The sequence below is a fragment of the Papilio machaon genome, chromosome 17 (assembly GCF_912999745.1).
Source record: "Papilio machaon chromosome 17, ilPapMach1.1, whole genome shotgun sequence".
Lineage (NCBI taxonomy): Eukaryota > Metazoa > Arthropoda > Insecta > Lepidoptera > Papilionidae > Papilio > Papilio machaon.
In genome coordinates this window covers 7,229,986-7,244,370 of record NC_060002.1, presented here as the reverse complement: position 1 = coordinate 7,244,370, position 14,385 = coordinate 7,229,986, and the positions used below count along the sequence as shown (strand labels likewise).

The following is a 14,385-nucleotide window of genomic DNA, read 5'->3' as shown; positions in this document are numbered from 1 at the left end:
AGCATCTTAGATTCCTTTAAGCAGTATTGTATATTTCAGTACAACAAGCTTGTATTCCTCACCCCGTCTTATCTGTGTCATCACCAACAAAAGGTTCACGTCATGCGATAATTTGTCGCTGATCTTGTGTCGTTCGAGATAACCATCATGGGGGTGTATTGTGAGCTCCTGGTTTATGGTAACGGATACCATCGGGAACGTAATTAGCGGGCCGGATATAACTGAGTTTTAATTTAACTTTTAAATAGGGGTCACGAGATACCATGTTTCTGTTACTTTGGGGTTTGTTGATTTATTGTTTTGAAACTTTAATACAGTTGTTTAACTAAATTATAAAAATTTATGCCTTTAATTAAAATTATTTTCTTTATTTGATACTCTAAGTCAACTAAGATGTAACAAGACTGTAAGATATACATATCATTTAATAAAAAAAATCGTATCTTAAATACCGAATAATTGATATGAGCTTTGTTAATACTAGCTGTCGCACAGGACTCTATCTATTTTTCATACCCCGGTATGAAAAATAGATAGTAGCCGATTCTCAGACCTACTGAATATGCACATAAAATTTTATAGAAATCGGTCAAGCCGTTTTGGAGGAGTATGATAACTAACATTGTGACACGAAAATTTTATATATAAGATAATATGATAAAATATTTAACTAAGAATTTCCTTTCAAATGTACTAAAGCAGATTAATTAATAATATAGCTCCTGGTAAATCCAAACTGTGCAAATTGGTGCAAATATCCGGTCATCATTCTCTTGCTAAAACAAATCTGCAAAAGCGCACATTGTATATTTATCTGTCAGTTACAATTAATTCATACATACTACAAAGGAGTTTATAATTTGATGAAAGTCGTTGATTTTCTCTGTTGTGACACGCGCTGACATTCCATTTGGCTCGGTCATCATTTCAGATTGTAATTGCTTTGGCGCCAACAACGCTCCCCGTATTTAAATCGTTCGGTTCCGAGAAATGTGATAGATCGTGAAAAGGAAATAGTCTATGAAAATAAAAGAGATGCCGCCCTCTATGGTCACAGTTTTAAAATAACCACGCGACGTTAAATGAGCTTTATGGGTGGCTCATTATACGTGCGGTAGGTCGTAAAGCGGGACAAAAGGAGATCATTACATCGATGCGATCTTATGGGACTTTCTGGAAGTATTTAAAGACACGTGTGACTTTTATTAGGTTCATATGCTCGTTGCTGTTAGAGATATTGCTTTTAATTACGGTCATTTAAATCGTTCTTTGCACATGGGCTGTTTTTATTGGGATATATTATACGTTAAATCCCATAGGATTAATTCCACCACTTCCTAAGTAATTAAATACACAGTACAAGCGTGAAGTGAAAGCAATTCCGCGTTTCGTCAGATGAGTGTTCGTGTCGGAGGCCTAATTTTAGCTTATTTTCCCTTACCACCCTTTTCTCATAAGGAAATGATGGAAAGGAGAAGTAGATTTGTTGAAGGTAGGGATGCATAGGAAGGGGAATGTCCTCTTTTTGTGCGTCCTCTCTTTCGTTGATGAAAGGTAGAAAACACATCTGCAAGTGTAGATGTCCATTGTCAGGAGTTGCATTACTACTTTGGCGAATACAGATGCTCATTTACCAACTTATAATGTTTGCCTGTCTGTCTGTACGTCTGTCCGGAAGGCCGCGTTTGTTCTGGATAATCTCTAGAAAGGCTGGACCGATTTTGAGGTGGATATTACAGGAAGGTAGCTGATGCACGCAGGAATATTATAGGCTGTTTTAGATTCTGCTCTGACGAAGTCGCGGGTGACTGCTAGTCTATTTAATTTAATTTGTACCTTTCTATTATTTATACTTTAGTAAGAATCTATTTTACGATTTACGATTTTAATTTATCTCACGCATTACTTCAACATATAATAAATCATGTTCCAACATTCTTCAGAGACATTGTATATTACTTAGCTTAAAATAAATCTCACCCTCTTCCATCTTCACTTCATTAACCTAACCAATGATTGTAACTATAATTAACCGTATAATTCTAACAATGCATACAGCGTAGGCCATGAAAACGTTCACCAACCGAGCCGAATCTCTAAACTACACTACCTACATCAAAGGGGCTCACTTCAAACGATAATTTGACAACACTCCTTCTTCAGTCTTCCTTTAGTTTACTACTTAGAGTTGAATTTCCTTTGAAGGTATGCGCAACGTCAGCTGGATTTATTTTGTCTCATTTTTAGTTGATGACAAACTTGCATTCACTTGTAAATCTCATCTCTAATGAGATGTTTGTACATCTTTCTCGTAATGAAAGTAAATCTATGATGAAACAATTTCACCTTTGTTTCATAAGAATTTTCTAAAGACTTTTGTATTATCAACATTGTCTACGTTTTTTTTTTTTTTTTGCAATTGTACTTTGATATAAAAAAGAAGTATAAAGCTAACTTATATGAAATACAAATTGAATAAAGAACCCTTTATGAATTCATTTTAAAGGGCCTTGAAATATTCTAGTAAATTAAAGGTCGCATGTTAATAACAAAAAGGTCTAAAAATGCTATTAAAGCAGACTTCAAAATCCTTTATAAATAAAATGAGGTGAAAAATACACTAGCTGTTTCAATAACCGTTGTATGACACAAATTGTTAAAATGTTTAGGAATGTTCACGCCTTTATTACCATCCATAACGCGGCTGATGTTAACAAAATATTATCGTTACGTTGCTTTTATGATCGTAACACATTTTCATAAACAACTTATAATGCAAGTTTTAATTTTATTTCAAGTAAATTTCATATTACTAACAATTACAAAAACATCCGAAACTAAAAAAAATACAAAAGAAGCTATGTAGTCTGTTACATACAAACGTAGAAGACGAAAATCTCATAATTAAATTATTCAAACTTTCGTAAGACATTATCATTAACTTATATAGGAACGGCTAAAACACTCACATATATATATATCCGGTGTCGGCACCGACTAGTTTCGAGCCCTTCGGGGGCCCTTCATCAGGGTGAGTGGGACTGGTATTATTTCGCGGACGCGGCCCGTCGCTCAATTGAGCGTGAGCGTGGTATATATACCTGAGTGTTTTAGCCGTTTCTATATAAGTTAATCTCATAATTGATATTTTCCTAATTTTCAAACATTAAAAGGCAAAAATTAATCTAGTAAAAAAACATAAGGAACTTAATAATAAGTATCTCGCCCGGTGAAATACCACGACCACAAAGAAGACAGGCGTGAAGTAAAAGCAATTTCGCGTACAATTTGATGAGTGTACGTGCCGGAGGCCTAATTTTAGTCTCCTCTCTCTTCCCACCTTTTTCTTATTAGAAAAGGATGAGAAGGGGATGTGGGTTTGACGGAGTAGGATAATCTGCAATTGCAGATGTCTATGGGCACCGATCGCGTACACCACAGCGTTCTCATATATATATATCAATCAAATGTTGATGTTGGTTAATTAGAGTGTTAAAACATCAAATAATACCTGGATACTACAAACATAGCTTTGTATTCACTAAAACACAAATTTTTCCATAATCACAAAAGACATTTTGCTCGAGTAAAACAAAATCTAAATTATGCAAGACGTATTGAAGTTATAAGTCGTCGAATGTTCTTCCAAAGTCATTGTATTTTCTTGTGTACGTTCACAAAAGTTAAGTTATATACAATTATGTTAGAATGTATGTCGATACAAAAGAATTCTTTTCTAATGGTAATATTCATTTTCGACAATTGTCAACCTAAGTCGGTCAAGCCTGTACGATCATTATGTGCATACGTAATATTGCCACTGAGCGTAATAGATATTTTACATTTTAAATTTACTATTGTAAAATTAACTGAGATTTTTCTTTTAATCATCTCTTAATATTACACATTTTTTGTTCTATACTACTACCACTTTTCTTTAAACACTTTGATCTTAGTCATTTTTAGTGCTATTGTTAGTAGCAAACAAATTTCAATTCACATGCGAATTTGTCAAACTAGACTTGTTACTGGTAACAAGGTTCCTGAAGCCTCGTTTATTGATATACAGGGTTAATGGTAATGAGGCATATTCATTTATTATAAATCTTACTAATATTTTAAATACAAATGATTGGATGGATGGATGGATGTTTGTTTGAAGGTATCTACGGAACAGCTCAACAACGGATCTTGATAAAATTTGGCACAAATGTAGAACATAGGCTGGAAAAACACATAGGCTACTAACTACGTGTTCTTCTAATTCTGCGAGACAGAGTCGCGCGCGACAGCTAGTAAGGTTATAAACGTTAAAATCATATAGATGAATTGAGAACCACTTTCTGTTCAAAAGGTTCAAAAATTTGATCATATTGACAGAATTAATCCGATATAATTGATATTTGAGACGTGCTAGAATCAACAGCTAGAATTAAGTGGTGCTATCATAGCTACATAGGACAGAGCTAAGCTAACCATTAGCCATAATTGGTGCAATAAGATCTTCACGAGGTCAGATACGAGCTCGTTACGCCAACACTCGCAGATCAATTGCTTAATACACGACGCTTAAATCTTCTCAAACAACTACTCATTTTTATTTATAAACATCTCACTTTTGAATGATGATAAATTGCGCACCGACAATAGAAGTAAAAAATGGAATCAACTAATCAAACGATATTGAAGTAAAAGCTGTAACTTACATTTATTTATCAGCTTGCCAAAGTTCTGGTACACTGTATCTATACTGTACTAGGTGGCAAAGGTGAATAATTTAATAGTGAAACTTGTACCATTCAAAAGTCCACAACTTTCTTACCAGAAAACTCTCATCACCACCATCATTGCTTGGGTATTCACTTATCTTTGTTCTCTATAAGCCGTGTTATCAACTATTCAACTACCCAAAATTCTAAATTATTACAATTTCATGATTCGTATAAATCGTATACAAATGTAGTAATTATTCCGAGTTACTTTTCTAATTGTCATTGTATAATCAACAGTTCATTTGTGGAGCGACGCGTTTCAACCGCATATTAGACCGGTTTTAGTGGGTGCGTATTTAGATTGCGAATTTCACGAATTTTAGCGTTAACAGCTTTGTTCGAATTGAATTCGACACTCGAGTTAATTATCTCTGGGCATTTGACTGCTCTGCTTTTACGTACGTACGTGCATTTTAGAATTAAATGAAACATTATTTATTAAAGTTAATTTTTATAAATAACTTATTATCCAGGTTTTAAGCATATTGAGTAGGTCTGAGAATCGGCCAACATCTATTTTTCATACTCCTATTAAGTTTTTTTTAACTGCGCGCAGACGGAGTCGCGGGCGACAGCTAGTCTTATATATAAAATTTCCATGTCACAATGTTAGTTACCGTACTCCTCCGAAACGGCTCTACCGATTTTTACCAAATGTTATATGCGTATTTAGTAGGTCTGAGAATCGGCTACTATCTATTTTTCATACCCTTATTAAGTTTTTTTTAATTGCGCGCGGACGGAGTCGCGGGCGACAGCTATAATTTTATAAATTTTGGCAAACAAAATCAACATTTAATAACTTGGTTATCATTATAGGTTAATTTTAGTACCAATTTAACAACAAATATGTTCACCATATGACCAGTTAGCACTTAGTTATTCTGAATCATTCGTTCAAAAATTATGTTTAACATCCGTTGTCAAGATTTAACAATTTTTTTTTTAATTGGTGTCAACTAATACAAATAATTATTATTAATTCGTTTCTTCCTGTTTATAATACTAAACTTACATTACCGAACTTGTTAAGTGCTCTCTTTCAGTGTAGATTAGTATAAGAAATCTACGCTAAGGGTCAAATTTAATAACCAATTAAAGAGTTCCGCACTTTAATTACAAAATACTTTTATTTATACATCTAAATGGAAAATGCAATTTATACCAGAATTTTGTTAGTCTCAATTAATAACAATAAAGGCGGTCAAACAACAACGGAAACGCGGGTCTGGTTAAACGAATGATAAATGTTCGAATGTCCAATATATTTGTAATGGACCGTCCATTCATGACAAATGTACGCCGAACGTACGACTAGATGGAACCTTTATGGTGTTCGACTCACACAGGATAATATTCTATTGACAGACGAAAAACAATTTGTACCGTATACAAATATCCGTTAGAGATATTCAGCTTTATAAATAGATTATTTGTTTTGCCATATTCCATTTATAGTGAGGAATAAAAGCATTAGTCATATTTACTTAGTATTTATTATAAACTATTTTTCGCCCGCTATTCCGTCCGCGCGGAATAAAAAAATGCACACAAGATAAAAAAGTCCTATTCCTATGTCCGTCTCCTAGTTCTAAGGTCTTGACCGATCTTGAGTTATAAATAGTGTAACTAACACGACTTTCTTTTATATATATAAGACTAGCTTTTACCCGCGACTCCGTCCGCGCGGAATAAAAAATAGAAAACGGGGTAAAAATTATCCTATGTCCGTTTCCTGGTTCGAAGTTACGTGCCCACCAATTTTCAGTCAAATCGATTCAGCCGTTCTTGAGTTATAAATGGTGTAACTAACACGACTTTCTTTTATATATATAGATAAGATAGATTAGCTTACGCCCGCGACTCGATTCGTGCGGGATTAAAAAAACTTATTTAGTAGCTTAAGTGTTCTTCCAGACTATGCTCTACATCTATGCCAAATTTCGTCGAGATCCGTTGAGCCGTTCTGGAGATACCTTTAAATAAACATCTATCCATCTAAACATTCGCATTTATAATATGAGTAGGATGGACATAATTTCAAGGTCAAAACGATGTTTATTGATGGTTGATTATTGACAACTTTGTAAGTGTAAGCTTTAATTTCAAAATTTATTTCCACTTTATAGCATTGTCATCAAGTGTAATAGTGTTAACATGAAAATTGCAATTTTTAAATTATTTTCATCTAAATTCATCGATAACGTCAACATGGGAATATTTTTATACTTTATTTTTTTTTAAATCAATAATTTACGTTCGTCTCTAGCATAATATTTTTGTGGTCCACATCACATCTTGAAAATATATAAAACAAGCTTTTACCCGCGACTCCGTCCGCGCGAAATAAAAAATAGAAAAAGGGGTAAAAATTATCCTATATCCGTTTCCTGGTTCTAAGCTACCTGCCTACCAATTTTCAGTCAAATCGATTCAGCCGTTCTTGAGTTATAAATAGTGTAACTAACACGACTTTCTTTTATATATATAGATACTAGCTTTTACCCGCGACTCCGTCCGCGCGGAATAAAAAAATAGAAAAAGGGGTAAAAATTATCCTATGTCCGTTTCCTGGTTCTAAGCTACCTGCCTACCAATTTTCAGTCAAATCGATTCAGCCGTTCTTGAGTTATAAATAGTGTAACTAACACGACTTTCTTTTATATATATAGATACTAGCTTTTACCCGCGACTCCGTCCGCGCGGAATAAAAAAATAGAAAAAGGGGTAAAAATTATCCTATATCCGTTTCCTGGTTCTAAGCTACCTGCCTACCAATTTTCAGTCAAATCGATTCAGCCGTTCTTGAGTTATAAATAGTGTAACTAACACGACTTTCTTTTATATATATAGATACTAGCTTTTACCCGCGACTCCGTCCGCGCGGAATAAAAAAATAGAAAAAGGGGTAAAAATTATCCTATGTCCGTTTCCTGGTTCTAAGCTACCTACCCACCAATTTTCAGTCAAATCGATTCAGCCGTTCTTGAGTTATAAATAGTGTAACTAACACGACTTTCTTTTATATATATAGATACTAGCTTTTACCCGCGACTCCGTCCGCGCGGAATAAAAAAATAGAAAAAGGGGTAAAAATTATCCTATGTCCGTTTCCTGGTTCTAAGCTACCTACCCACCAATTTTCAGTCAAATCGATTCAGCCGTTCTTGAGTTATAAATAGTGTAACTAACACGACTTTCTTTTATATATATAGATACTAGCTTTTACCCGCGACTCCGTCCGCGCGGAATAAAAAAATAGAAAAAGGGGTAAAAATTATCCTATGTCCGTTTCCTGGTTCTAAGCTACCTACCCACCAATTTTCAGTCAAATCGATTCAGCCGTTCTTGAGTTATAAATAGTGTAACTAACACGACTTTCTTTTATATATATAGATACTAGCTTTTACCCGCGACTCCGTCCGCGCGGAATAAAAAAATAGAAAAAGGGGTAAAAATTATCCTATGTCCGTTTCCTGGTTCTAAGCTACCTACCCACCAATTTTCAGTCAAATCGATTCAGCCGTTCTTGAGTTATAAATAGTGTAACTAACACGACTTTCTTTTATATATATAGATACTAGCTTTTACCCGCGACTCCGTCCGCGCGGAATAAAAAAATAGAAAAAGGGGTAAAAATTATCCTATGTCCGTTTCCTGGTTCTAAGCTACCTACCCACCAATTTTCAGTCAAATCGATTCAGCCGTTCTTGAGTTATAAATAGTGTAACTAACACGACTTTCTTTTATATATATAGATATTAACAATTAATATTTACGAATTAACATTCAAAATATATCTTAACACAAGTCGTAATTCAAAACATTTTTCGAGGAATGTCACCGGATACTACAATATTTGTTTTCTCTTTGAGTCTACATCAAACGCAAATTTTAATTTCGGACATTCCATTAGCAAAGGAATCGTCAGAAAGATACAAAATATTAAGGTTCGTTCATACAATAAAGAAAATATTAACACAAATAAAAAAAGTAAAAAACAATTTCAAACAAAATGCACTCAAAAGTAACGTAAAAAAACAATTTCAAACAAAATGCACTCAAAAGTAACGTAAAAAAACAATTTCAAACAAAATTCACTCAAAAGTAACATAAAAAAACAATTTCAAACAAAATGCATTCAAAAGTACCATAAAAACAATCTCAAACAAAATACACTAAAAAGAAACAAAATAATGTCATGAAAACTTCTTTCTTTCTTTCTTCTCTCTTTCAAAAACCCTCTAAACTCTAAAGAAAGTTCTCTTCTTTCTTGTAACATGTCTATATTGTATAATTATTGTTATTTCGCAGTCGGTGTCGGCCGAAGTAAATAGGTGACATTTTATATTTGAGATGTATTAGACATACTTACGTTTATGTCCCTACTTAGGCCGAAACCGACTCCAAAATAACAATAATTATACAATATAGACATGTTACAAGAAAGAAGAGAACTTTCTTTAGAGTTTAGAGGGTTTTTGAAAGAGAGAAGAAAGAAAGAAAGAAGTTTTCATGACATTATTTTGTTTCTTTTTAGTGTATTTTGTTTGAGATTGTTTTTATGGTACTTTTGAATGCATTTTGTTTGAAATTGTTTTTTTATGTTACTTTTGAGTGAATTTTGTTTGAAATTGTTTTTTTACGTTACTTTTGAGTGCATTTTGTTTGAAATTGTTTTTTTACGTTACTTTTGAGTGCATTTTGTTTGAAATTGTTTTTTTTAAGTTACTTTTGAGCGCATTTTGTTTGAGATAGTTTTTTTTGTTTTGAAGTCGGCTATTTTTTTTTCTTAAAATGTTTGTTTTATTTCTCTATTTTTAGTGAATTTGAAGTTTAATTACAAATTTCCTTAATACGTATAAGGACATAAATAAGACAAATAAAGAAAAGGACTTTCCTATTTAATATGTGTGTACTTCAATTCAAAAACTAATTTAGAATACACCAGATAACCACTTATCCTTTAAACAATGAAATAATTATCAAAATCGGTATACAAATTGAAAATTAACGAAATAATACATCGTAGCGTGCCTTTAATTTTGTCCAGCCGCGCGCCGCAGTAGCATTTTTCGAATGCGCGTAGTTTTTAATAATTTAATATCTTCCAAACTATTGATCAGAATTACATAGTTTAAAGGCTAATGTAATCTGCATTTAATACTCTAGCCATCAAACATATTTATTTGGATAAGGATTCATATCGAATATAATATAATAGCGCCGTAAGCTTACGACGCTGTTTTTCGTGTGCATTTTAATCGAAGTTTGTTCATAATAACATGGTTTTTGTGAGACATCCATAGATGATAGATATATGCCACCTGAGACTTTTATTTAGCAAATTTAAGGATCTATAATTACTCCATACATCATTTTAATGTAGGTCATATAGTTTGACCTACGTAAGCCCAGAAAGCAAATTTGTGCTATTCATTGTAACGCGATGTAGCATTTTTCGTTTCCGCGTAATTTTATTCTTACGATATCTCCTAAACTATTTGACAGAATGATATAGTTTCAATTGCAAATATAATCTACATTAAATTCTCTTGATAATGAACATATTTATTTACATAAGGGTTAATACTGAACTTGAATAATAGCGTCGGAAATAGGGCATGAATTTAATTAATGTTTCTAAAGAAAAAAATGGTTATTGTGAGAAAACTATAAAAGATAGATATATGCTATCGCGGACTTTTATTTAGCACATTTAAAGAGCTACAATTCGCCATACATCATTTTTATGTAGGTCCTATAGTTTAGCCTACGTAAGCGCTGAAAGCAAAAATGTCCCTAATTTCCGCAACAAATTTTGAAGCTATATTCAAAATCTACTAGTCTTCTAGTTATTTAAAAAAAAAAACAAAAAAATGGGACCCACCTGCAAGCACTTCCTTTCGATTAAAACAATTTTTATCAAAATCGGACCGCCAGGGGCGGAGTATCGCGGTAACACACATAAAAAAAAAAAAAAAAAAAAAAAATTCAGTCGAATTGATAACCTCCTTCTTTTTGAAGTCGGCTAAAAATCAACTTAATTAAGGAAGAAAAATAAAGCAAAAGACTACAGTAGTTGTATCCTAGATTGAAGATTAGAAGCTAAGTAACAGTATAGTAAATAGTTGAAAGAAACATTTAAGAATTGACTATTGTAGGTACATTACGTGATTCAAGTATCTGCATTTCATTTGTTTGAACGCCAAAGTATCATCAGACAAATAGCTATGCTTGATTAATTATGCAGTTTTCCACTGCCGGAATACATATAGACAAATTATTCTACATCCCTCTTAATTTCTTTTGAAAACTTTTGTACTATTGACAGTGGGAACTTACGCTTTAAATAAAGAAGTATGAAGAAAAAAAGAAAAAAAAAAGAATTGTTTGAGCGATTTGATTTTAATAATGGTTACTTTTTGTTGATCGCAGAAAAGAGGCGTTGTGATTTTAATGAAAACACTAAAACGGATAAAGCAATGAAGGGAAATGTAAATGGGATGGCAGCTTAGGGAAATTTGTGTCTATTAACTTTTTGTTCCCTTTGTTTATACGAATTTGTAGGAAATACTTAAAGGCCTGGTGCTATCACCATATAGAATTGTTTTAATTACTTTAAAAGACTTACTGCTGCACTTGGAACTATCACTATGGAAGTCCTTTCTATCCTGTCCTTTGTTTTATTTAGTATGAAAAAATTGCACTAATGGGCTGCTTAAGGAACTAATAAGTGGCTCAGGGTACAGAAGTTAATATTTTTACTAATATCAAAATGTATTGTTTCGGGACTTTAAAAAACACGCTTCCTAAATGTGTTAAAATTAAAAAAGTCATCATCTGTCTGTCTTTATTATATTCTATGCGGGTTCGACATAACAGGTTTTCGGCTTTCAAATCTATCATTCGTTATTTCAATGTTGTAACGAGAAAAATTACGTTGATTAAAAATATGTAGCGTTAAATCCGAGCTACAATGTATTGCTAGCATGCAATAGACCGCCAATAGAATCCGGGTCGCACGACGCGGCGCGCGGGGAACAAACCTGATCAATTTGGTACATCCTCCCGCTAAACTGTATCCATCTGCCAACTCACAATATTCGCACATATTATTAAACAAATCATACCGAGATTAGCTTTATTTATCTTCAAGTATTTCTATGAATAACGAGAATAGTAAGGCAAAACATCTTAAGAAAATAAACGTTATTCATCTTCATCCATCTATCAGCTTTAGTAGCCTAAGGATGGACGAGATTTAGTTCAGGTATGTTTATTTATAATGTTTGTGGACGGAGAACGTATATTTTTGTTTTTTAAAATTTTGACTAAACTGGCGATGAAAATTAATACTCTTAGCCTACCCTTATTTGTATGATAGATGAAAAGGAAACATTTTGCAAAGAAAATGATGGGCACATGATATAGATGGGATGGGTAACACCTATAACAAAGTTTCTACTTCATACTTATTTTATGTAATCAAGTAAGGCCAGTAAGATGAAAAGAAGTACTATGTACACCTTTTTAAGAGCCAAATTAAATCGCAAAACTATAAAGTAATTAAATAAAGCACGCCATTTGCCAATCAATCGATAAATAACCAAACTAGCTTTTACAATCAGTACAAAAAATACGTTGAAATGACAACAGCGCGGAGTGGTTTGCGGTGACCTAATAAATCAGGGGCCGGCATACAGCGACAGTTCAAAATGCCCCCACGTTTACTATTATATCAGCCTGCACTTTTATTCAGCGAGTTATTACTAACTATAACACACATGATATATTGCTCATATTAACCCTCACTAAATTACGATCAAATACTATTAAAATTAGTAACGTAGAAATTAATTAAGATATTAAAAAAAACTTATCTCTCTCTTATCATTATCATTGCCTCTCTCTAAAGTATTAAAACTGAAAGAAGTAATGGAAGAAACTTAGGGATTACTATCATAACTTTTATGTTTACTAACCCGATTAGTTTGATGCAAAAGCGTAGATCTTAAAAGCGTAGATATCGGAATGAATAAGGTCTACGGAATTTGTGGAATATAATATTTTTTATAACATCGATCTATCAATTACTAAAGTCGTGTATTTTTTATAAACATAGCGTTGATTGTGATGATAATTTAATGCGATAACACTGATGTTTTATATTCATAAAATGCTACTGCAAAATATGAAAAATGAAGCCAAACATGCAATAGTTTCAAAAATGTTCTAATTGTCTGTTACTTGGACACATTTAATAACAGAACGGCTGCAAAAAAATGTAATTCCTAAACTTTACTTCTGACTACATTCCAATTAGATTAACTATCGCCCGCGACTCCGTCCGCGCGGAATTAAGAAATAAACTTAATTAGTAACCGATGTGTTCTTCTAAATCTATGCCAAATTTCAGCTAAATCCGTTGAGCTGTTCTGGAGACACCTTCAAACAAACATCTATCCAACCATCCTTCTAAATATTAGAATATATAATATTAATTATATTATAAGTACATTTTGCATCTAGATATTATTTTTGTTAATGTTAAGGTTTTAATTTCTCACTAAAATACTGATATAAATATTATTTAAAATAAAAAATATAACTAAAAATCTAATAATTTATAACTTAAATGTCACCAAATAAAGCAAATTAATTAAAACAATATTTACCTAATTCGATATAAACCATAAAATCACAAACACTTCACATACAATCACTTAAAATCACATCGAACTAATTTCAAAGTATCGGGAAACAAGTCGATATTAAGAAACAAAACGATATCGAGAAACAAAACAATATCGAGAAACACACACATATTCCAAATGCCAGCGGCGCGGGCGCATGCGCCGAGCTACGCGTCTTTACTGCGGATTTCTCTTATTTACGAATGTACCTAAAACTATAAATAAATTGTTCTTGCTCCCGTATTTCTGTGCTACTGTACGACTCTCAATATACGTCGCATCCTTTTTTTATGAATAAACATTTCTGATTTGTCTTCACGAAAAACTTCTTTTTTTTTTCTATTCCCATATTTGATAGTGGTAACCTAAGTTATATATAACATGTATAACTTCATATTCAAGTTAAATTGATATTTTCTTACGTCTTGCTTCATTACTGTAATGTATATAGCTCGCTGAGCCCATGAATATGGAAATGTAATAATGGAGGCAATATCTTAGTCAATTATTCCATAATGGTATGAATTTATATGAAATATTCCAGCAAAGATTTCCATTAAAACAGATTATTAAATAAACATATAATTGAGATACTAATGAAAACATATTAAACTATTAAATAACTTTTAAAAAAGTATGGATGAATTGTGTGAAAGTGGAAATGCGTAAAAAGGGAGGGAATTCAGATGGAAGTGATAGATGGATGGAGCGAAGACGATATGAAATCTAAGGAGTTTTTAGCCGACTTCAAAAAGAAGGAGGTTATCAATTCGACTGTATTTTTTATGTGTGTTACCGCGAAACTCCACCCCTGGTGGTCCAATTTTGATAAAAATTATTTTAATCGAAAGGCAGTGATTGCAGATGGGTCCCATTTTTTTTTTAATATAATATTGATAAACGAAATTTATACAAAG

At 32.7% G+C, this 14,385-nt stretch overlaps 1 protein-coding gene across 1 annotated transcript in view; it reads right to left on the bottom strand.

Annotated features, from left to right (window-relative positions):
• The window catches only part of LOC106707928 (hemicentin-2), a 41,987-nt gene extending 28,352 nt beyond the window's left edge, over window positions 1-13,635 (bottom strand). Inside the window, exon 1 of the mRNA XM_014499376.2 lies at window positions 13,451-13,635. The gene's annotated coding sequence lies outside the window, so the exon portion shown is untranslated. The remainder of the gene's footprint in view (window positions 1-13,450) is intronic.
• Window positions 13,636-14,385: the final 750 nt, after the last annotated feature.